Below are 26,436 nucleotides of genomic sequence, written 5' to 3' on the forward strand. Positions count from 1 at the left end.
TGCAATGGAATAGAAAGGAATGGAATGGAATGGAATGGAATGGAATGGAATGGAATGGAATGGACACCAGTAGAATGGAATGGAATGGAATGGAATGGAATGGAATGGAATGGAATGGAATGGAATGGAATTCAATGGAATGGAATGGAATGGAATGGAATTCTATGGAATGGAATGGAATGGAATGGAATTCAATGGAATGGAATGGAATGGAATGGAATTCTATGGAATGGAATGGAGTGGAATCGAATGGAATCGAATGGAATCGAATGGAATGGAATGGAATAGAATGGAATCAACCCGAGTAGAACGGAACGGAACGCAACGGAACGGAACGGAACGGAACGGGACGGAAAGGAACGGAATGGAATGGAATGGAACGGAATTCCATGGAATGGAATGGAATGGAACGGAATTCCATGGAATGGAATGGAATGGAATGGAATGGAATGGAATGGAATGGAATGGAATTGAATGGAATCGAATGGAATCAAATGGGATCGAATGGAATGGAATGGAACAGAATGGAATCAACCCGAGTAGAACGGAATGGAATGGAATGGAATGGAATGGGATGGAATGGAATGGAATGGAATGGAATGGAATGGAATGGAATTCAATGGAATGGAATGGAATGGAATGGAATGGAATGGGATGGAATGGAATGGAATGGAATTCCATGGAATGGAATGGAACGGAATGGAATTCAATGGAATGGAATGGAACGGAATGGAATTCCATGGAATGGAATGGAATGGAATGGAATGGAATGGAATAGAATGGAATCAACCCGAGTAGAACGGAATGGAATGGAATGGAATGGAATGGAATGGAATGGAATGGAATGGAATGGAACGGAATGTACCAAAGTAGAACGGAATGGAATGGAATGGAATGGATTGGAATGGAATGGAATGGAATGGAATGGAATGTAACCGAGTAGAACGGAATGGAATGTAATTGAATGGAATGTAACCGAGTTGAACGGAACGGAATGGAATGGAATGGAATGGAATGGAATGGAATGGAATGGAATGGAATTGAGTGCAATGCAATGCAATGGAATGCAACGGAATGGAAAGGAATGGAATGGAATGGAATGGAATCTACCCGAGTAGAATGGAATGGAATGGAATTGAATGGAATGTAACCGAGTAGAACGGAACGGAATGGAATGGAATGGAATGGAATGGAATGCAATGGAATGGAATGGAATGGAATGGAATGGAATGGAATGGAATGGAATGGACACCAGTAGAATGGAATGGAATGGAATGGAATGGAATGGAATGGAATGGAATGGAATGGAATGGAATGGAATGGAATGGAATGGAATCTACCCGAGTAGAACGGAATGGAACGGAATGGAATGGAATGGAATGGACAGGAGCAGAACGGAATGGAATGCAATGGAATGGAATGGAATGTACCCGAGCAGAACGGAATGGAATGAAATGGAAATGGAAAGGGAATGGAAATGGAACGGGAATGGAAATGGAACGGGAACGGAAATGGAACGGGAATGGAAATGGAATGGGAACGGAAACGGAACGAGAACGGAAATGGAACGGGAACGGAAACGGAACGGGAACGGAAATGGAACGGGAATGGTAATGGAACGGGAATGGAAATGGAACGGGAATGGAAAAGGAACGGGAATGGAAATGGATCGGGAATGGAAATGGAACGGGAATGGTAATGGAACTGGAATGGAAATGGAACGGGAATGGAAAAGAAACGGGAATGGAAATGGAACGGGAATGGAAATGGAATGGGAATGGAAATGGAATGGAATGGAATGGAATGGAATGGAATGGAATGTACCGGAGTGGAGTGGAGTGGAGTGGAGTGGAGTAGAGTGCACTGGAACGGAATGGAATGGAATGGAATGGAATGGAATGGAACGGAACGGAATGTACCCGAGAAGCACGGAATGGAATGGAATGGAATGGAATGGAATGGAATGGAATGTACCGGAGTGGAGTGGAGTGGAATGGAGTGGAGTGGAGTGGAGTGGAGTGGAATGGAATGGAATGGAATGGAATGGAATGGAATGGAATGGAATGCAATGGAATGCAATGGAATAGAAAGGAATGGAATGGAATGGAATGGAATGGAATGGAATGGAATGGAATGGACACCAGTAGAATGGAATGGAATGGAATGGAATGGAATGGAATGGAATGGAATGGAATGGAATGGAATTCAATGGAATGGAATGGAATGGAATGGAATTCTATGGAATGGAATGGAATGGAATGGAATTCAATGGAATGTAATGGAATGGAATGGAATTCTATGGAATGGAATGGAGTGGAATCGAATGGAATCGAATGGAATCGAATGGAATGGAATGGAATAGAATGGAATCAACCCGAGTAGAACGGAACGGAACGCAACGGAACGGAACGGAACGGAACGGGACGGAACGGAACGGAATGGAATGGAATGGAAAGGAATTCAGTGGAATGGAATGGAATGGAATGGAATTCTATGGAATGGAATGGAATGGAATGGAATGGAATGGAATGGAATGGAATGGAATTGAATGGAATTCAATGGAATGGAATGGAGTGGAATGGAATGGAATCGATTGGAATTGAATGGAATCGAATGGAATCAAATGGGATCGAATGGAATGGAATGGAATAGAATGGAATCAACCCGAGTAGAACGGAATGGAATGGAATGGAATGGAATGGGATGGAATGGAATGGAATGGAATGGAATGGAATGGTATTCAAAGGAATGGAATGGAATGGAATGGAATGGAATGGAATGGAATGGAATGGAATGGAATGGAATGGAATGGAATTCAATGGAATGGAATGGAACGGAATGGAATTCAATGGAATGGAATGGAATGGAATGGAATGGAATGGAATTCAATGGAATGGAATGGAATGGAATGGAATGGAATTCCATGGAATTGAATGGAATGGAATGGAATGGAATGGAATGGAATGGAATGGAATGGAATGGAATGGAATAGAATGGAATCAACCCGAGTAGAACGGAATGGAATGGAATGGAATGTAATGGAATGGAAAGGAATGGAATGGAATGGAATGGAATGGAATGGAATGGAATGGAATGTACCAAAGTAGAACGGAATGGAATGGAATGGAATGGATTGGAATGGAATGGAATGGAATGGAATGGAATGTAACCGAGTAGAACGGAATGGAATGTAATTGAATGGAATGTAACCGAGTTGAACGGAACGGAATGGAATGGAATGGAATGGAATGGAATGGAATGGAATGGAATGGAATTGAGTGCAATGCAATGCAATGGAATGCAATGGAATGGAAAGGAATGGAATGGAATGGAATGGAATCTACCCGAGTAGAACGGAATGGAATGGAATTGAATGGAATGTAACCGAGTAGAACGGAACGGAATGGAATGGAATGGAATGGAATGGAATGCAATGGAATGGAATGGAATGGAATGGAATGGAATGGAATGGAATGGAATGGACACCAGTAGAATGGAATGGAATGGAATGGAATGGAATGGAATGGAATGGAATGGAATGGAATCTACCCGAGTAGAACGGAATGGAACGGATTGGAATGGAATGGAATGGACAGGAGCAGAACGGAATGGAATGCAATGGAATGGAATGGAATGTACCCGAGCAGAACGGAATGGAATTAAATGGAAATGGAAAGGGAATGGTAATGGAACGGGAATGGAAATGGAACGGGAACGGAAATGGAACGGGAATGGAAAGGGAACGGGAACGGAAACGGAACGAGAACGGAAATGGAACGGGAACGGAAACGGAACGGGAACGGAAATGGAACGGGAATGGTAATGGAACGGGAATGGAAATGGAACGGGAATGGAAATGGAACGGGAATGGAAATGGATCGGGAATGGAAATGGAACGGGAATGGTAATGGAACTGGAATGGAAATGGAACGGGAATGGAAAAGAAACGGGAATGGAAATGGAACGGGAATGGAAATGGAATGGGAATGGAAATGGAATGGAATGGAATGGAATGGAATGGAATGGAATGTAGCAGAGTGGAGTGGAGTGGAGTGGAGTGGAGTAGAGTGCACTGGAACGGAATGGAATGGAATGGAATGGAATGGAGAGGAACGGAATGTACCCGAGAAGCACGGAATGGAATGGAATGGAATGGAATGGAATGGAATGGAATGGAATGTACCGGAGTGGAGTGGAGTGGAATGGAGTGGAGTGGAGTGGAGTGGAGTGGAATGGAATGGAATGGAATGGAATGGAATGGAATGCAATGGAATGCAATGGAATGGAAAGGAATGGAATGGAATGGAATGGAATGGAATGGAATGGAATGGAATGGAATGGAATGGACACCAGTAGAATGGAATGGAATGGAATGGAATGGAATGGAATGGAATGGAATGGAATTCAATGGAATGGAATGGAATGGAATGGAATTCAATGGAATGGAATGGAATGGAATGGAATGGAATTCAATGGAATGGAATGGAATGGAATGGAATGCAATGGAATGGAATGGAATGGAATTCTATGGAATGGAATGGAGTGGAATGGAATGGAATCGAATGGAATTGAATGGAATCGAATGGAATCAAATGGGATCGAATGGAATGGAATGGAATAGAATGGAATCAACCCGAGTAGAAAGGAATGGAATGGAATGGAATGGAATGGGATGGAATGGAATGGAATGGAATGGAATGGAATGGAATGGAATGGAATGGAATGGAATGGAATTCAATGGAATGGAATGGAATGGAATGGAATGGAATGGAATGGAATGGAATGGAATGGAATAGAATGGAATCAACCCGAGTAGAACGGAATGGAATGGAATGGAATGGAATGGAATGGAATGGAATGGAATGGAATGGAATGGAATGTACCAAAGTAGAACGGAATGGAATGGAATGGAATGGAATGGAATGGAATGGAATGGAATGGAATGTACCCGAGTAGAACGGAATGGAATGGAATGGAATGGATTGGAATGGAATGGAATGGAATGGAATGGAATGTAACCGAGTAGAACGGAATGGAATGTAATTGAATGGAATGTAACCGAGTTGAACGGAACGGAATGGAATGGAATGGAATGGAATGGAATGGAATGGAATGGAATTGAGTGCAATGCAATGCAATGGAATGCAATGGAATGGAAAGGAATGGAATGGAATGGAATGGAATCTACCCGAGTAGAACGGAATGGAATGGAATTGAATGGAATGTAACCGAGTAGAACGGAACGGAATGGAATGGAATGGAATGGAATGGAATGGAATGGAATGCAATGGAATGGAATGGAATGGAATGGAATCTACCCGAGTAGAACGGAATGGAACGGAATGGAATGGAATGGAATGGAATGGAATGGAATGGAATCTACCCGAGTAGAACGGAATGGAACGGAATGGAATGGAATGGAATGGACGGGAGCAGAACGGAATGGAATGCAATGGAATGGAATGGAATGTACCCGAGCAGAACGGAATGGAATGAAATGGAAATGGAAAGGGAATGGAAATGGAACGGGAATGGAAATGGAACGGGAACGGAAATGGAACGGGAATGGAAATGGAACGGGAACGGAAACGGAACGAGAACGGAAATGGAACGGGAATGGTAACGGAACGGGAATGGAAATGGAACGGGAATGGAAAAGGAACGGGAATGGAAATGGATCGGGAATGGAAATGGAACGGGAATGGTAATGGAACTGGAATGGAAATGGAACGGGAATGGAAAAGAAACGGGAATGGAAATGGAACGGGAATGGAAATGGAATGGGAATGGAAATGGAATGGAATGGAATGGAATGGAATGGAATGGAATGTACCGGAGTGGAGTGGAGTGGAGTGGAGTGGAGTAGAGTGCACTGGAACGGAATGGAATGGAATGGAATGGAATGGAACGGAACGGAATGTACCCGAGAAGCACGGAATGGAATGGAATGGAATGGAATGGAATGGAATGGAATGTACCGGAGTGGAGTGGAGTGGAATGGAGTGGAGTGGAGTGGAGTGGAATGGAATGGAATGGAATGGAATGGAATGCAATGGAATGCAATGGAATAGAAAGGAATGGAATGGAATGGAATGGAATGGAATGGAATGGAATGGAATGGAATGGACACCAGTAGAATGGAATGGAATGGAATGGAATGGAATGGAATGGAATGGAATGGAATGGAATGGAATGGAATTCAATGGAATGGAATGGAATGGAATGGAATTCTATGGAATGGAATGGAATGGAATGGAATTCAATGGAATGGAATGGAATGGAATGGAATTCTATGGAATGGAATGGAGCGGAATCGAATGGAATCGAATGGAATCGAATGGAATGGAATGGAATAGAATGGAATCAACCCGAGTAGAACGGAACGGAACGCAACGGAACGGAACGGAACGGAACGGGACGGAAAGGAACGGAATGGAATGGAATGGAACGGAATTCCATGGAATGGAATGGAATGGAATGGAATGGAATGGAATGGAATGGAATGGAATGGAATTCAATGGAATGGAACGGAATGGATTGGAATGGAATGGAATAGAATGGAATCAACCCGAGTAGAACGGAACGGAACACAACGGAACGGAACGGAACGCAACGGAACGGAACGGAACGGAACGGAACGGAATGGAATGGAATGGAACGGAATTCAGTGGAATGGAATGGAATGGAATGGAATTCTATGGAATGGAATGGAATGGAATGAAATGGAATGGAATTCCATGGAATGGAATGGAATGGAATGGAATTCCATGGAATGGAATGGAATGGAATGGAATTCCATGGAATGGAATGGAATGGAATGGAATGGAATGGAATGGAATGGAATTCAATGGAATGGAATGGAGTGGAATGGAATGGAATCGAATGGAATTGAATGGAATCGAATGGAATCAAATGGGATCGAATGGAATGGAATGGAATAGAATGGAATCAACCCGAGTAGAACGGAATGGAATGGAATGGAATGGAATGGGATGGAATGGAATGGAATGGAATGGAATGGAATGGAATTCAATGGAATGGAATGCAATGGAATGGAATGGAATGGAATGGAATTCAATGGAATGGAATGGAACGGAATGGAATTCAATGGAATGGAATGGAATGGAATGGAATGGAATTCAATGGAATGGAATGGAATGGAATGGAATGGAATGGAATGGAATGGAATGGAATTCCATGGAATGGAATGGAATGGAATGGAATGGACACCAGTAGAATGGAATGGAATGGAATGGAATGGAATGGAATGGAATGGAATGGAATGGAATGGAATGGAATGGAATCTACCCGAGTAGAACGGAATGGAACGGAATGGAATGGAATGGAATGGACAGGAGCAGAACGGAATGGAATGCAATGGAATGGAATGGAATGTACCCGAGCAGAACGGAATGGAATGAAATGGAAATGGAAAGGGAATGGAAATGGAACGGGAATGGAAATGGAACGGGAACGGAAATGGAACGGGAATGGAAATGGAACGGGAACGGAAACGGAACGAGAACGGAAATGGAACGGGAACGGAAACGGAACGGGAACGGAAATGGAACGGGAACGGTAATGGAACGGGAATGGAAATGGAACGGGAATGGAAAAGGAACGGGAATGGAAATGGATCGGGAATGGAAATGGAACGGGAATGGTAATGGAACTGGAATGGAAATGGAACGGGAATGGAAAAGAAACGGGAATGGAAATGGAACGGGAATGGAAATGGAATGGGAATGGAAATGGAATGGAATGGAATGGAATGGAATGGAATGGAATGTACCGGAGTGGAGTGGAGTGGAGTGGAGTGGAGTAGAGTGCACTGGAACGGAATGGAATGGAATGGAATGGAATGGAATGGAACGGAACGGAATGTACCCGAGAAGCACGGAATGGAATGGAATGGAATGGAATGGAATGGAATGGAATGTACCGGAGTGGAGTGGAGTGGAATGGAGTGGAGTGGAGTGGAGTGGAGTGGAATGGAATGGAATGGAATGGAATGGAATGGAATGGAATGGAATGGAATGCAATGGAATGCAATGGAATAGAAAGGAATGGAATGGAATGGAATGGAATGGAATGGAATGGAATGGAATGGACACCAGTAGAATGGAATGGAATGGAATGGAATGGAATGGAATGGAATGGAATGGAATGGAATGGAATTCAATGGAATGGAATGGAATGGAATGGAATTCAATGGAATGGAATGGAATGGAATGGAATTCTATGGAATGGAATGGAATGGAATGGAATTCTATGGAATGGAATGGAGTGGAATCGAATGGAATCGAATGGAATCGAATGGAATGGAATGGAATAGAATGGAATCAACCCGAGTAGAACGGAACGGAACGCAACGGAACGGAACGGAACGGAACGGGACGGAAAGGAACGGAATGGAATGGAATGGAACGGAATTCCATGGAATGGAATGGAATGGAACGGAATTCCATGGAATGGAATGGAATGGAATGGAATGGAATGGAATGGAATGGAATGGAATTGAATGGAATCGAATGGAATCAAATGGGATCGAATGGAATGGAATGGAACAGAATGGAATCAACCCGAGTAGAACGGAATGGAATGGAATGGAATGGAATGGGATGGAATGGAATGGAATGGAATGGAATGGAATGGAATGGAATGGAATTCAATGGAATGGAATGGAATGGAATGGAATTCCATGGAATGGAATGGAATGGAATTCCATGGAATGGAATGGAATGGAATGGAATTCCATGGAATGGAATGGAACGGAATGGAATTCAATGGAATGGAATGGAACGGAATGGAATTCCATGGAATGGAATGGAATGGAATGGAATGGAATGGAATAGAATGGAATCAACCCGAGTAGAACGGAATGGAATGGAATGGAATGGAATGGAATGGAATGGAATGGAATGGAACGGAATGTACCAAAGTAGAACGGAATGGAATGGAATGGAATGGATTGGAATGGAATGGAATGGAATGGAATGGAATGTAACCGAGTAGAACGGAATGGAATGTAATTGAATGGAATGTAACCGAGTTGAACGGAACGGAATGGAATGGAATGGAATGGAATGGAATGGAATGGAATGGAATGGAATTGAGTGCAATGCAATGCAATGGAATGCAACGGAATGGAAAGGAATGGAATGGAATGGAATGGAATCTACCCGAGTAGAATGGAATGGAATGGAATTGAATGGAATGTAACCGAGTAGAACGGAACGGAATGGAATGGAATGGAATGGAATGGAATGCAATGGAATGGAATGGAATGGAATGGAATGGAATGGAATGCAATGGAATGGAATGGACACCAGTAGAATGGAATGGAATGGAATGGAATGGAATGGAATGGAATGGAATGGAATGGAATGGAATGGAATCTACCCGAGTAGAACGGAATGGAACGGAATGGAATGGAATGGAATGGACAGGAGCAGAACGGAATGGAATGCAATGGAATGGAATGGAATGTACCCGAGCAGAACGGAATGGAATGAAATGGAAATGGAAAGGGAATGGAAATGGAACGGGAATGGAAATGGAACGGGAACGGAAATGGAACGGGAATGGAAATGGAACGGGAACGGAAACGGAACGAGAACGGAAATGGAACGGGAACGGAAACGGAACGGGAACGGAAATGGAACGGGAATGGTAATGGAACGGGAATGGAAATGGAACGGGAATGGAAAAGGAACGGGAATGGAAATGGATCGGGAATGGAAATGGAACGGGAATGGTAATGGAACTGGAATGGAAATGGAACGGGAATGGAAAAGAAACGGGAATGGAAATGGAACGGGAATGGAAATGGAATGGGAATGGAAATGGAATGGAATGGAATGGAATGGAATGGAATGGAATGTACCGGAGTGGAGTGGAGTGGAGTGGAGTGGAGTAGAGTGCACTGGAACGGAATGGAATGGAATGGAATGGAATGGAATGGAACGGAACGGAATGTACCCGAGAAGCACGGAATGGAATGGAATGGAATGGAATGGAATGGAATGGAATGTACCGGAGTGGAGTGGAGTGGAATGGAGTGGAGTGGAGTGGAGTGGAGTGGAATGGAATGGAATGGAATGGAATGGAATGGAATGGAATGGAATGCAATGGAATGCAATGGAATAGAAAGGAATGGAATGGAATGGAATGGAATGGAATGGAATGGAATGGAATGGACACCAGTAGAATGGAATGGAATGGAATGGAATGGAATGGAATGGAATGGAATGGAATGGAATGGAATTCAATGGAATGGAATGGAATGGAATGGAATTCTATGGAATGGAATGGAATGGAATGGAATTCAATGGAATGGAATGGAATGGAATGGAATTCTATGGAATGGAATGGAGTGGAATCGAATGGAATCGAATGGAATCGAATGGAATGGAATGGAATAGAATGGAATCAACCCGAGTAGAACGGAACGGAACGCAACGGAACGGAACGGAACGGAACGGGACGGAAAGGAACGGAATGGAATGGAATGGAACGGAATTCCATGGAATGGAATGGAATGGAACGGAATTCCATGGAATGGAATGGAATGGAATGGAATGGAATGGAATGGAATTGAATGGAATCGAATGGAATCAAATGGGATCGAATGGAATGGAATGGAACAGAATGGAATCAACCCGAGTAGAACGGAATGGAATGGAATGGAATGGAATGGGATGGAATGGAATGGAATGGAATGGAATGGAATGGAATGGAATGGAATTCAATGGAATGGAATGGAATGGAATGGAATTCCATGGAATGGAATGGAATGGAATGGAATTCAATGGAATGGAATGGAACGGAATGGAATTCCATGGAATGGAATGGAATGGAATGGAATGGAATGGAATAGAATGGAATCAACCCGAGTAGAACGGAATGGAATGGAATGGAATGGAATGGAAAGGAATGGAATGGAATGGAACGGAATGTACCAAAGTAGAACGGAATGGAATGGAATGGAATGGATTGGAATGGAATGGAATGGAATGGAATGGAATGTAACCGAGTAGAACGGAATGGAATGTAATTGAATGGAATGTAACCGAGTTGAACGGAACGGAATGGAATGGAATGGAATGGAATGGAATGGAATGGAATGGAATGGAATTGAGTGCAATGCAATGCAATGGAATGCAATGGAATGGAAAGGAATGGAATGGAATGGAATGGAATCTACCCGAGTAGAATGGAATGGAATGGAATTGAATGGAATGTAACCGAGTAGAACGGAACGGAATGGAATGGAATGGAATGGAATGGAATGCAATGGAATGGAATGGAATGGAATGGAATGGAATGGAATGGAATGGAATGGACACCAGTAGAATGGAATGGAATGGAATGGAATGGAATGGAATGGAATGGAATGGAATCTACCCGAGTAGAACGGAATGGAACGGAATGGAATGGAATGGAATGGACAGGAGCAGAACGGAATGGAATGCAATGGAATGGAATGGAATGTACCCGAGCAGAACGGAATGGAATGAAATGGAAATGGAAAGGGAATGGAAATGGAACGGGAATGGAAATGGAACGGGAACGGAAATGGAACGGGAATGGAAATGGAACGGGAACGGAAACGGAACGAGAACGGAAATGGAACGGGAACGGAAACGGAACGGGAACGGAAATGGAACGGGAATGGTAATGGAACGGGAATGGAAATGGAACGGGAATGGAAAAGGAACGGGAATGGAAATGGATCGGGAATGGAAATGGAACGGGAATGGTAATGGAACTGGAATGGAAATGGAACGGGAATGGAAAAGAAACGGGAATGGAAATGGAACGGGAATGGAAATGGAATGGGAATGGAAATGGAATGGAATGGAATGGAATGGAATGGAATGGAATGTACCGGAGTGGAGTGGAGTGGAGTGGAGTGGAGTGGAGTGCACTGGAACGGAATGGAATGGAATGGAATGGAATGGAATGGAACGGAACGGAATGTACCCGAGAAGCACGGAATGGAATGGAATGGAATGGAATGGAATGGAATGGAATGTACCGGAGTGGAGTGGAGTGGAATGGAGTGGAGTGGAGTGGAGTGGAGTGGAATGGAATGGAATGGAATGGAATGGAATGGAATGGAATGGAATGCAATGGAATGCAATGGAATAGAAAGGAATGGAATGGAATGGAATGGAATGGAATGGAATGGAATGGAATTCAATGGAATGGAATGGAGTGGAATGGAATGGAATCGAATGGAATTGAATGGAATCGAATGGAATCAAATGGGATCGAATGGAATGGAATGGAATAGAATGGAATCAACCCGAGTAGAACGGAATGGAATGGAATGGAATGGAATGGGATGGAATGGAATGGAATGGAATGGAATGGAATGGAATTCAATGGAATGGAATGCAATGGAATGGAATGGAATGGAATGGAATTCAATGGAATGGAATGGAACGGAATGGAATTCAATGGAATGGAATGGAATGGAATGGAATGGAATTCAATGGAATGGAATGGAATGGAATGGAATGGAATTCCATGGAATGGAATGGAATGGAATGGAATGGACACCAGTAGAATGGAATGGAATGGAATGGAATGGAATGGAATGGAATGGAATGGAATGGAATGGAATGGAATGGAATGGAATCTACCCGAGTAGAACGGAATGGAACGGAATGGAATGGAATGGAATGGACGGGAGCAGAACGGAATGGAATGCAATGGAATGGAATGGAATGTACCCGAGCAGAACGGAATGGAATGAAATGGAAATGGAAAGGGAATGGAAATGGAACGGGAATGGAAATGGAACGGGAACGGAAATGGAACGGGAATGGAAATGGAACGGGAACGGAAACGGAACGAGAACGGAAATGGAACGGGAACGGAAACGGAACGGGAACGGAAATGGAACGGGAATGGTAATGGAACGGGAATGGAAATGGAACGGGAATGGAAAAGGAACGGGAATGGAAATGGATCGGGAATGGAAATGGAACGGGAATGGTAATGGAACTGGAATGGAAATGGAACGGGAATGGAAAAGAAACGGGAATGGAAATGGAACGGGAATGGAAATGGAATGGGAATGGAAATGGAATGGAATGGAATGGAATGGAATGGAATGGAATGTACCGGAGTGGAGTGGAGTGGAGTGGAGTGGAGTAGAGTGCACTGGAACGGAATGGAATGGAATGGAATGGAATGGAATGGAACGGAACGGAATGTACCCGAGAAGCACGGAATGGAATGGAATGGAATGGAATGGAATGGAATGGAATGTACCGGAGTGGAGTGGAGTGGAATGGAGTGGAGTGGAGTGGAGTGGAGTGGAATGGAATGGAATGGAATGGAATGGAATGGAATGGAATGGAATGCAATGGAATGCAATGGAATAGAAAGGAATGGAATGGAATGGAATGGAATGGAATGGAATGGAATGGAATGGAATGGACACCAGTAGAATGGAATGGAATGGAATGGAATGGAATGGAATGGAATGGAATGGAATGGAATGGAATTCAATGGAATGGAATGGAATGGAATGGAATTCTATGGAATGGAATGGAATGGAATGGAATTCAATGGAATGGAATGGAATGGAATGGAATTCTATGGAATGGAATGGAGTGGAATCGAATGGAATCGAATGGAATCGAATGGAATGGAATGGAATAGAATGGAATCAACCCGAGTAGAACGGAACGGAACGCAACGGAACGGAACGGAACGGAACGGGACGGAAAGGAACGGAATGGAATGGAATGGAACGGAATTCCATGGAATGGAATGGAATGGAATGGAATTCCATGGAATGGAATGGAATTCCATGGAATGGAATGGAATGGAATGGAATGGAATGGAATGGAATGGAATTCAATGGAATGGAATGGAATGGAATGGAATTCAATGGAATGGAATGGAATGGAATGGAATGGAATGGAATGGAATTCAATGGAATGGAATGGAATGGAATGGAATGGAATGGAATGGAATGGAATGGAATGGAATGGAATGGAATCGAATGGAATTGAATGGAATCGAATGGAATCAAATGGGATCGAATGGAATGGAATGGAACAGAATGGAATCAACCCGAGTAGAACGGAATGGAATGGAATGGAATGGAATGGGATGGAATGGAATGGAATGGAATGGAATGGAATGGAATGGAATGGAATTCAATGGAATGGAATGGAATGGAATGGAATGGAATGGAATGGAATGGAATGGAATTCAATGGAATGGAATGGAACGGAATGGAATTCAATGGAATGGAATGGAATGGAATGGAATAGAATGGAATCAACCCGAGTAGAACGGAACAGAACGCAACGGAACGGAACGGAACGGAACGGGACGGAAAGGAACGGAATGGAATGGAATGGAACGGAATTCCATGGAATGGAATGGAATGGAATGGAATGGAATGGAATGGAATTCAATGGAATGGAATGGAATGGAATGGAATGGAATGGAATGGAATGGAATGGAATGGAATTCTATGGAATGGAACGGAATGGATTGGAATGGAATGGAATAGAATGGAATCAACCCGAGTAGAACGGAACGGAACACAACGGAACGGAACGGAACGCAACGGAACGGAACGGAACGGAACGGAACGGAATGGAATGGAATGGAACGGAATTCAGTGGAATGGAATGGAATGGAATGGAATTCTATGGAATGGAATGGAATGGAATGGAATGGAATTCCATGGAATGGAATGGAATGGAATGGAATGGAATGGAATGGAATGGAATGGAATTCAATGGAATGGAATGGAGTGGAATGGAATGGAATCGAATGAAATTGAATGGAATCGAATGGAATCAAATGGGATCGAATGGAATGGAATGGAATAGAATGGAATCAACCCGAGTAGAACGGAATGGAATGGAATGGAATGGAATGGGATGGAATGGAATGGAATGGAATGGAATGGAATGGAATTCAATGGAATGGAATGGAATGGAATGGAATGGAATGGAATGGAATTCAATGGAATGGAATGGAACGGAATGGAATGGAATGGAATGGAATGGAATGGAATGGAATTCAATGGAATGGAATGGAATGAAATGGAATGGAATGGAATGGAATGGAATGGAATTCCATGGAATGGAATGGAATGGAATGGAATTCAATGGAATGGAATGGAATGGAATCGAATGGAATGGAATGGAATGGAATGGAATGGAATGGAATGGAATAGAATGGAATCAACCTGAGTAGAACGGAATGGAATGGAATGGAATGTAATGGAATGGAATGGAATGGAATGGAATGGAATGGAATGGAATGTAATGGAATGGAATGGAATGGAATGGAATGGAATGGAATGTACCAAAGTAGAACGGAAAGGAATGGAATGGAATGGAATGGAATGGAATGGAATGGAACGGAATGTACCCGAGTAGAACGGAATGGAATGGAATGGAATGGATTGGAATGGAATGGAATGGAATGGAATGGAATGTAACCGAGTAGAACGGAATGGAATGTAATTGAATGGAATGTAACTGAGTTGAACGGAACGGAATGGAATGGAATGGAATGGAATGGAATGGAATGGAATGGAATGGAATGGAATTGAGTGCAATGCAATGCAATGGAATGCAATGGAATGGAAAGGAATGGAATGGAATGGAATGGAATCTACCCGAGTAGAACGGAATGGAATGGAATTGAATGGAATGTAACCGAGTAGAACGGAACGGAATGGAATGGAATGGAATGGAATGCAATGGAATGGAATGGAATGGAATGGAATGGAATGGAATGGAATGGAATGGAATGGACACCAGTAGAATGGAATGGAATGGAATGGAATGGAATGGAATGGAATGGAATGGCATGGAATGGAATGGAATGGAATGGAATCTACCCGAGTAGAACGGAATGGAACGGATTGGAATGGAATGGAATGGACAGGAGCAGAACGGAATGGAATGCAATGGAATGGAATGGAATGTACCCGAGCAGAACGGAATGGAATGAAATGGAAATGGAAAGGGAATGGAAATGGAACGGGAATGGAAATGGAACGGGAACGGAAATGGAACGGGAATGGAAATGGAACGGGAACGGAAACGGAACGAGAACGGAAATGGAACGGGAACGGAAACGGAACGGGAACGGAAATGGAACGGGAAGGGAAATGGAACGGGAAGGGAAATGGAACGGGAACGGAAACGGAACGAGAACGGAAATGGAACGGGAACGGAAACGGAACGGGAACGGAAATGGAACGGGAATGGTAACGGAACGGGAATGGAAATGGAACGGGAATGGAAAAGGAACGGGAATGGAAATGGATCGGGAATGGAAATGGAACGGGAATGGTAATGGAACTGGAATGGAAATGGAACGGGAATGGAAAAGAAACGGGAATGGAAATGGAACGGGAATGGAAATGGAATGGGAATGGAAATGGAATGGAATGGAATGGAATGGAATGTACCGGAGTGGAGTGGAGTGGAGTGGAGTGGAGTAGAGTGCACTGGAACGGAATGGAATGGAATGGAATGGAATGGAACGGAACGGAATGTACCCGAGAAGCACGGAATGGAATGGAATGGAATGGAATGGAATGGAATGGAATGTACCGGAGTGGAGTGGAGTGGAATGGAGTGGAGTGGAGTGGAGTGGAGTGGAATGGAATGGAATGGAATGGAATGGAATGGAATGGAATGGAATGGAATGCAATGGAATGCAATGGAATGGAAAGGAATGGAATGGAATGGAATGGAATGGAATAGAATGGAATGGAATGGACACCAGTAGAATGGAATGGAATGGAATGGAATGGAATGGAATGGAATGGAATGGAATGGAATGGAATTCAATGGAATGGAATGGAATGGAATGGAATTCAATGGAATGGAATGGAATGGAATGGAATGGAATGGAATGGAATAGAATGGAATGGAATGGACACCAGTAGAATGGAATGGAATGGAATGGAATGGAATGGAATGGAATGGAATGGAATGGAATTCAATGGAATGGAATTCAATGGAATGGAATGGAATGGAATGGAATGTACCGGAGTGGAGTGGAGTGGAGTGGAGTGGAGTAGAGTGCACTGGAACGGAATGGAATGGAATGGAATGGAATGGAATGGAACGGAAAGGAATGTACCCGAGAAGCACGGAATGGAATGGAATGGAATGGAATGGAATGGAATGGAATGTACCGGAGTGGAGTGGAGTGGAATGGAGTGGAGTGGAGTGGAGTGGAGTGGAATGGAATGGAATGGAATGGAATGGAATGGAATGGAATGGAATGCAATGGAATGCAATGGAATAGAAAGGAATGGAATGGAATGGAATGGAATGGAATGGAATGGAATGGAATTCAATGGAATGGAATGGAGTGGAATGGAATGGAATCGAATGGAATTGAATGGAATCGAATGGAATCAAATGGGATCGAATGGAATGGAATGGAATAGAATGGAATCAACCCGAGTAGAACGGAATGGAATGGAATGGAATGGAATGGGATGGAATGGAATGGAATGGAATGGAATGGAATGGAATTCCATGGAATGGAATGCAATGGAATGGAATGGAATGGAATGGAATGTAACCGAGTAGAACGGAATGGAATGTAATTGAATGGAATGTAACCGAGTTGAACGGAACGGAATGGAATGGAATGGAATGGAATGGAATGGAATGGAATGGAATGGAATTGAGTGCAATGCAATGCAATGGAATGCAACGGAATGGAAAGGAATGGAATGGAATGGAATGGAATCTACCCGAGTAGAATGGAATGGAATGGAATTGAATGGAATGTAACCGAGTAGAACGGAACGGAATGGAATGGAATGGAATGGAATGGAATGCAATGGAATGGAATGGAATGGAATGGAATGGAATGGAATGGAATGGAATGGACACCAGTAGAATGGAATGGAATGGAATGGAATGGAATGGAATGGAATGGAATGGAATCTACCCGAGTAGAACGGAATGGAACGGAATGGAATGGAATGGAATGGACAGGAGCAGAACGGAATGGAATGCAATGGAATGGAATGGAATGTACCCGAGCAGAACGGAATGGAATGAAATGGAAATGGAAAGGGAATGGAAATGGAACGGGAATGGAAATGGAACGGGAACGGAAATGGAACGGGAATGGAAATGGAACGGGAACGGAAACGGAACGAGAACGGAAATGGAACGGGAACGGAAACGGAACGGGAACGGAAATGGAACGGGAATGGTAATGGAACGGGAATGGAAATGGAACGGGAATGGAAAAGGAACGGGAATGGAAATGGATCGGGAATGGAAATGGAACGGGAATGGTAATGGAACTGGAATGGAAATGGAACGGGAATGGAAAAGAAACGGGAATGGAAATGGAACGGGAATGGAAATGGAATGGGAATGGAAATGGAATGGAATGGAATGGAATGGAATGGAATGGAATGTACCGGAGTGGAGTGGAGTGGAGTGGAGTGGAGTGGAGTGCACTGGAACGGAATGGAATGGAATGGAATGGAATGGAATGGAACGGAACGGAATGTACCCGAGAAGCACGGAATGGAATGGAATGGAATGGAATGGAATGGAATGGAATGTACCGGAGTGGAGTGGAGTGGAATGGAGTGGAGTGGAGTGGAGTGGAGTGGAATGGAATGGAATGGAATGGAATGGAATGGAATGGAATGGAATGCAATGGAATGCAATGGAATAGAAAGGAATGGAATGGAATGGAATGGAATGGAATGGAATGGAATGGAATTCAATGGAATGGAATGGAGTGGAATGGAATGGAATCGAATGGAATTGAATGGAATCGAATGGAATCAAATGGGATCGAATGGAATGGAATGGAATAGAATGGAATCAACCCGAGTAGAACGGAATGGAATGGAATGGAATGGAATGGGATGGAATGGAATGGAATGGAATGGAATGGAATGGAATTCAATGGAATGGAATGCAATGGAATGGAATGGAATGGAATGGAATTCAATGGAATGGAATGGAACGGAATGGAATTCAATGGAATGGAATGGAATGGAATGGAATGGAATTCAATGGAATGGAATGGAATGGAATGGAATGGAATTCCATGGAATGGAATGGAATGGAATGGAATGGACACCAGTAGAATGGAATGGAATGGAATGGAATGGAATGGAATGGAATGGAATGGAATGGAATGGAATGGAATGGAATGGAATGGAATCTACCCGAGTAGAACGGAATGGAACGGAATGGAATGGAATGGAATGGACGGGAGCAGAACGGAATGGAATGCAATGGAATGGAATGGAATGTACCCGAGCAGAACGGAATGGAATGAAATGGAAATGGAAAGGGAATGGAAATGGAACGGGAATGGAAATGGAACGGGAACGGAAATGGAACGGGAATGGAAATGGAACGGGAACGGAAACGGAACGAGAACGGAAATGGAACGGGAACGGAAACGGAACGGGAACGGAAATGGAACGGGAATGGTAATGGAACGGGAATGGAAATGGAACGGGAATGGAAAAGGAACGGGAATGGAAATGGATCGGGAATGGAAATGGAACGGGAATGGTAATGGAACTGGAATGGAAATGGAACGGGAATGGAAAAGAAACGGGAATGGAAATGGAACGGGAATGGAAATGGAATGGGAATGGAAATGGAATGGAATGGAATGGAATGGAATGGAATGGAATGTACCGGAGTGGAGTGGAGTGGAGTGGAGTGGAGTAGAGTGCACTGGAACGGAATGGAATGGAATGGAATGGAATGGAATGGAACGGAACGGAATGTACCCGAGAAGCACGGAATGGAATGGAATGGAATGGAATGGAATGGAATGGAATGGAATGTACCGGAGTGGAGTGGAGTGGAATGGAGTGGAGTGGAGTGGAGTGGAGTGGAATGGAATGGAATGGAATGGAATGGAATGGAATGGAATGGAATGCAATGGAATGCAATGGAATAGAAAGGAATGGAATGGAATGGAATGGAATGGAATGGAATGGAATGGAATGGAATGGACACCAGTAGAATGGAATGGAATGGAATGGAATGGAATGGAATGGAATGGAATGGAATGGAATGGAATTCAATGGAATGGAATGGAATGGAATGGAATTCTATGGAATGGAATGGAATGGAATGGAATTCAATGGAATGGAATGGAATGGAATGGAATTCTATGGAATGGAATGGAGTGGAATCGAATGGAATCGAATGGAATCGAATGGAATGGAATGGAATAGAATGGAATCAACCCGAGTAGAACGGAACGGAACGCAACGGAACGGAACGGAACGGAACGGGACGGAAAGGAACGGAATGGAATGGAATGGAACGGAATTCCATGGAATGGAATGGAATGGAATGGAATTCCATGGAATGGAATGGAATTCCATGGAATGGAATGGAATGGAATGGAATGGAATGGAATGGAATGGAATTCAATGGAATGGAATGGAATGGAATGGAATTCAATGGAATGGAATGGAATGGAATGGAATGGAATGGAATGGAATTCAATGGAATGGAATGGAATGGAATGGAATGGAATGGAATGGAATGGAATGGAATGGAATGGAATGGAATCGAATGGAATTGAATGGAATCGAATGGAATCAAATGGGATCGAATGGAATGGAATGGAACAGAATGGAATCAACCCGAGTAGAACGGAATGGAATGGAATGGAATGGAATGGGATGGAATGGAATGGAATGGAATGGAATGGAATGGAATGGAATGGAATTCAATGGAATGGAATGGAATGGAATGGAATGGAATGGAATGGAATGGAATGGAATGGAATTCAATGGAATGGAATGGAACGGAATGGAATTCAATGGAATGGAATGGAATGGAATGGAATAGAATGGAATCAACCCGAGTAGAACGGAACAGAACGCAACGGAACGGAACGGAACGGAACGGGACGGAAAGGAACGGAATGGAATGGAATGGAACGGAATTCCATGGAATGGAATGGAATGGAATGGAATGGAATGGAATGGAATTCAATGGAATGGAATGGAATGGAATGGAATGGAATGGAATGGAATGGAATGGAATGGAATTCTATGGAATGGAACGGAATGGATTGGAATGGAATGGAATAGAATGGAATCAACCCGAGTAGAACGGAACGGAACACAACGGAACGGAACGGAACGCAACGGAACGGAACGGAACGGAACGGAACGGAATGGAATGGAATGGAACGGAATTCAGTGGAATGGAATGGAATGGAATGGAATTCTATGGAATGGAATGGAATGGAATGGAATGGAATTCCATGGAATGGAATGGAATGGAATGGAATGGAATGGAATGGAATGGAATGGAATTCAATGGAATGGAATGGAGTGGAATGGAATGGAATCGAATGAAATTGAATGGAATCGAATGGAATCAAATGGGATCGAATGGAATGGAATGGAATAGAATGGAATCAACCCGAGTAGAACGGAATGGAATGGAATGGAATGGAATGGGATGGAATGGAATGGAATGGAATGGAATGGAATGGAATTCAATGGAATGGAATGGAATGGAATGGAATGGAATGGAATGGAATTCAATGGAATGGAATGGAACGGAATGGAATGGAATGGAATGGAATGGAATGGAATGGAATTCAATGGAATGGAATGGAATGAAATGGAATGGAATGGAATGGAATGGAATGGAATTCCATGGAATGGAATGGAATGGAATGGAATTCAATGGAATGGAATGGAATGGAATCGAATGGAATGGAATGGAATGGAATGGAATGGAATGGAATGGAATAGAATGGAATCAACCTGAGTAGAACGGAATGGAATGGAATGGAATGTAATGGAATGGAATGGAATGGAATGGAATGGAATGGAATGGAATGTAATGGAATGGAATGGAATGGAATGGAATGGAATGGAATGTACCAAAGTAGAACGGAAAGGAATGGAATGGAATGGAATGGAATGGAATGGAATGGAACGGAATGTACCCGAGTAGAACGGAATGGAATGGAATGGAATGGATTGGAATGGAATGGAATGGAATGGAATGGAATGTAACCGAGTAGAACGGAATGGAATGTAATTGAATGGAATGTAACTGAGTTGAACGGAACGGAATGGAATGGAATGGAATGGAATGGAATGGAATGGAATGGAATGGAATGGAATTGAGTGCAATGCAATGCAATGGAATGCAATGGAATGGAAAGGAATGGAATGGAATGGAATGGAATCTACCCGAGTAGAACGGAATGGAATGGAATTGAATGGAATGTAACCGAGTAGAACGGAACGGAATGGAATGGAATGGAATGGAATGCAATGGAATGGAATGGAATGGAATGGAATGGAATGGAATGGAATGGAATGGAATGGACACCAGTAGAATGGAATGGAATGGAATGGAATGGAATGGAATGGAATGGAATGGCATGGAATGGAATGGAATGGAATGGAATCTACCCGAGTAGAACGGAATGGAACGGATTGGAATGGAATGGAATGGACAGGAGCAGAACGGAATGGAATGCAATGGAATGGAATGGAATGTACCCGAGCAGAACGGAATGGAATGAAATGGAAATGGAAAGGGAATGGAAATGGAACGGGAATGGAAATGGAACGGGAACGGAAATGGAACGGGAATGGAAATGGAACGGGAACGGAAACGGAACGAGAACGGAAATGGAACGGGAACGGAAACGGAACGGGAACGGAAATGGAACGGGAAGGGAAATGGAACGGGAAGGGAAATGGAACGGGAACGGAAACGGAACGAGAACGGAAATGGAACGGGAACGGAAACGGAACGGGAACGGAAATGGAACGGGAATGGTAACGGAACGGGAATGGAAATGGAACGGGAATGGAAAAGGAACGGGAATGGAAATGGATCGGGAATGGAAATGGAACGGGAATGGTAATGGAACTGGAATGGAAATGGAACGGGAATGGAAAAGAAACGGGAATGGAAATGGAACGGGAATGGAAATGGAATGGGAATGGAAATGGAATGGAATGGAATGGAATGGAATGTACCGGAGTGGAGTGGAGTGGAGTGGAGTGGAGTAGAGTGCACTGGAACGGAATGGAATGGAATGGAATGGAATGGAACGGAACGGAATGTACCCGAGAAGCACGGAATGGAATGGAATGGAATGGAATGGAATGGAATGGAATGTACCGGAGTGGAGTGGAGTGGAATGGAGTGGAGTGGAGTGGAGTGGAGTGGAATGGAATGGAATGGAATGGAATGGAATGGAATGGAATGGAATGGAATGCAATGGAATGCAATGGAATGGAAAGGAATGGAATGGAATGGAATGGAATGGAATAGAATGGAATGGAATGGACACCAGTAGAATGGAATGGAATGGAATGGAATGGAATGGAATGGAATGGAATGGAATGGAATGGAATTCAATGGAATGGAATGGAATGGAATGGAATTCAATGGAATGGAATGGAATGGAATGGAATGGAATGGAATGGAATAGAATGGAATGGAATGGACACCAGTAGAATGGAATGGAATGGAATGGAATGGAATGGAATGGAATGGAATGGAATGGAATTCAATGGAATGGAATTCAATGGAATGGAATGGAATGGAATGGAATGTACCGGAGTGGAGTGGAGTGGAGTGGAGTGGAGTAGAGTGCACTGGAACGGAATGGAATGGAATGGAATGGAATGGAATGGAACGGAAAGGAATGTACCCGAGAAGCACGGAATGGAATGGAATGGAATGGAATGGAATGGAATGGAATGTACCGGAGTGGAGTGGAGTGGAATGGAGTGGAGTGGAGTGGAGTGGAGTGGAATGGAATGGAATGGAATGGAATGGAATGGAATGGAATGGAATGCAATGGAATGCAATGGAATAGAAAGGAATGGAATGGAATGGAATGGAATGGAATGGAATGGAATGGAATTCAATGGAATGGAATGGAGTGGAATGGAATGGAATCGAATGGAATTGAATGGAATCGAATGGAATCAAATGGGATCGAATGGAATGGAATGGAATAGAATGGAATCAACCCGAGTAGAACGGAATGGAATGGAATGGAATGGAATGGGATGGAATGGAATGGAATGGAATGGAATGGAATGGAATTCCATGGAATGGAATGCAATGGAATGGAATGGAATGGAATGGAATTCAATGGAATGGAATGGAACGGAATGGAATTCAATGGAATGGAATGGAATGGAATGGAATGGAATTCAATGGAATGGAATGGAATGGAATGGAATGGAATTCCATGGAATGGAATGGAATGGAATGGAATGGACACCAGTAGAATGGAATGGAATGGAATGGAATGGAATGGAATGGAATGGAATGGAATGGAATGGAATGGAATCTACCCGAGTAGAACGGAATGGAACGGAATGGAATGGAATGGAATGGACAGGAGCAGAACGGAATGGAATGCAATGGAATGGAATGGAATGTACCCGAGCAGAACGGAATGGAATGAAATGGAAATGGAAAGGGAATGGAAATGGAACGGGAATGGAAATGGAACGGGAACGGAAATGGAACGGGAATGGAAATGGAACGGGAACGGAAACGGAACGAGAACGGAAATGGAACGGGAACGGAAACGGAACGGGAACGGAAATGGAACGGGAATGGTAATGGAACGGGAATGGAAATGGAACGGGAATGGAAAAGGAACGGGAATGGAAATGGATCGGGAATGGAAATGGAACGGGAATGGTAATGGAACTGGAATGGAAATGGAACGGGAATGGAAAAGAAACGGGAATGGAAATGGAACGGGAATGGAAATGGAATGGGAATGGAAATGGAATGGAATGGAATGGAATGGAATGTACCGGAGTGGAGTGGAGTGGAGTGGAGTGGAGTAGAGTGCACTGGAACGGAATGGAATGGAATGGAATGGAATGGAATGGAACGGAAAGGAATGTACCCGAGAAGCACGGAATGGAATGGAATGGAATGGAATGGAATGGAATGGAATGTACCGGAGTGGAGTGGAGTGGAATGGAGTGGAGTGGAGTGGAGTGGAGTGGAATGGAATGGAATGGAATGGAATGGAATGGAATGGAATGGAATGCAATGGAATGCAATGGAATAGAAAGGAATGGAATGGAATGGAATGGAATGGAATGGAATGGAATGGAATGGAATGGACACCAGTAGAATGGAATGGAATGGAATGGAATGGAATGGAATGGAATGGAATGGAATGGAATGGAATGGAATGGAATTCAATGGAATGGAATGGAATGGAATGGAATTCTATGGAATGGAATGGAATGGAATGGAATTCAATGGAATGGAATGGAATGGAATGGAATTCTATGGAATGGAATGGAGTGGAATCGAATGGAATCGAATGGAATCGAATGGAATGGAATGGAATAGAATGGAATCAACCCGAGTAGAACCGAACGGAACGCAACGGAACGGAACGGAACGGAATGGGACGGAAAGGAACGGAATGGAATGGAATGGAACGGAATTCCATGGAATGGAATGGAATGGAATGGAATTCCATGGAATGGAATGGAATGGAATGGAATGGAATGGAATGGAATGGAATGGAATTCAATGGAATGGAATGGAATGGAATGGAATTCAATGGAATGGAATGGAATGGAATGGAATGGAATGGAATGGAATGGAATGGAATGGAATTGAGTGCAATGCAATGCAATGGAATGCAATGGAATGGAAAGGAATGGAATGGAATGGAATGGAATCTACCCGAGTAGAACGGAATGGAATGGAATTGAATGGAATGTAACCGAGTAGAACGGAACGGAATGGAATGGAATGGAATGGAATGCAATGGAATGGAATGGAATGGAATGGAATGGAATGGAATGGAATGGAATGGAATGGACACCAGTAGAATGGAATGGAATGGAATGGAATGGAATGGAATGGAATGGAATGGAATGGAATGGAATGGAATCTACCCGAGTAGAACGGAATGGAACGGATTGGAATGGAATGGAATGGACAGGAGCAGAACGGAATGGAATGCAATGGAATGGAATGGAATGTACCCGAGCAGAACGGAATGGAATGAAATGGAAATGGAAAGGGAATGGAAATGGAACGGGAATGGAAATGGAACGGGAACGGAAATGGAACGGGAATGGAAATGGAACGGGAACGGAAACGGAACGAGAACGGAAATGGAACGGGAACGGAAACGGAACGGGAACGGAAATGGAACGGGAAGGGAAATGGAACGGGAAGGGAAATGGAACGGGAACGGAAACGGAACGAGAACGGAAATGGAACGGGAACGGAAACGGAACGGGAACGGAAATGGAACGGGAATGGTAACGGAACGGGAATGGAAATGGAACGGGAATGGAAAAGGAACGGGAATGGAAATGGATCGGGAATGGAAATGGAACGGGAATGGTAATGGAACTGGAAT

This window comes from Gorilla gorilla, chromosome 14, assembly GCF_029281585.2.
Source record: "Gorilla gorilla gorilla isolate KB3781 chromosome 14, NHGRI_mGorGor1-v2.1_pri, whole genome shotgun sequence".
Classification (NCBI taxonomy): domain Eukaryota; kingdom Metazoa; phylum Chordata; class Mammalia; order Primates; family Hominidae; genus Gorilla; species Gorilla gorilla.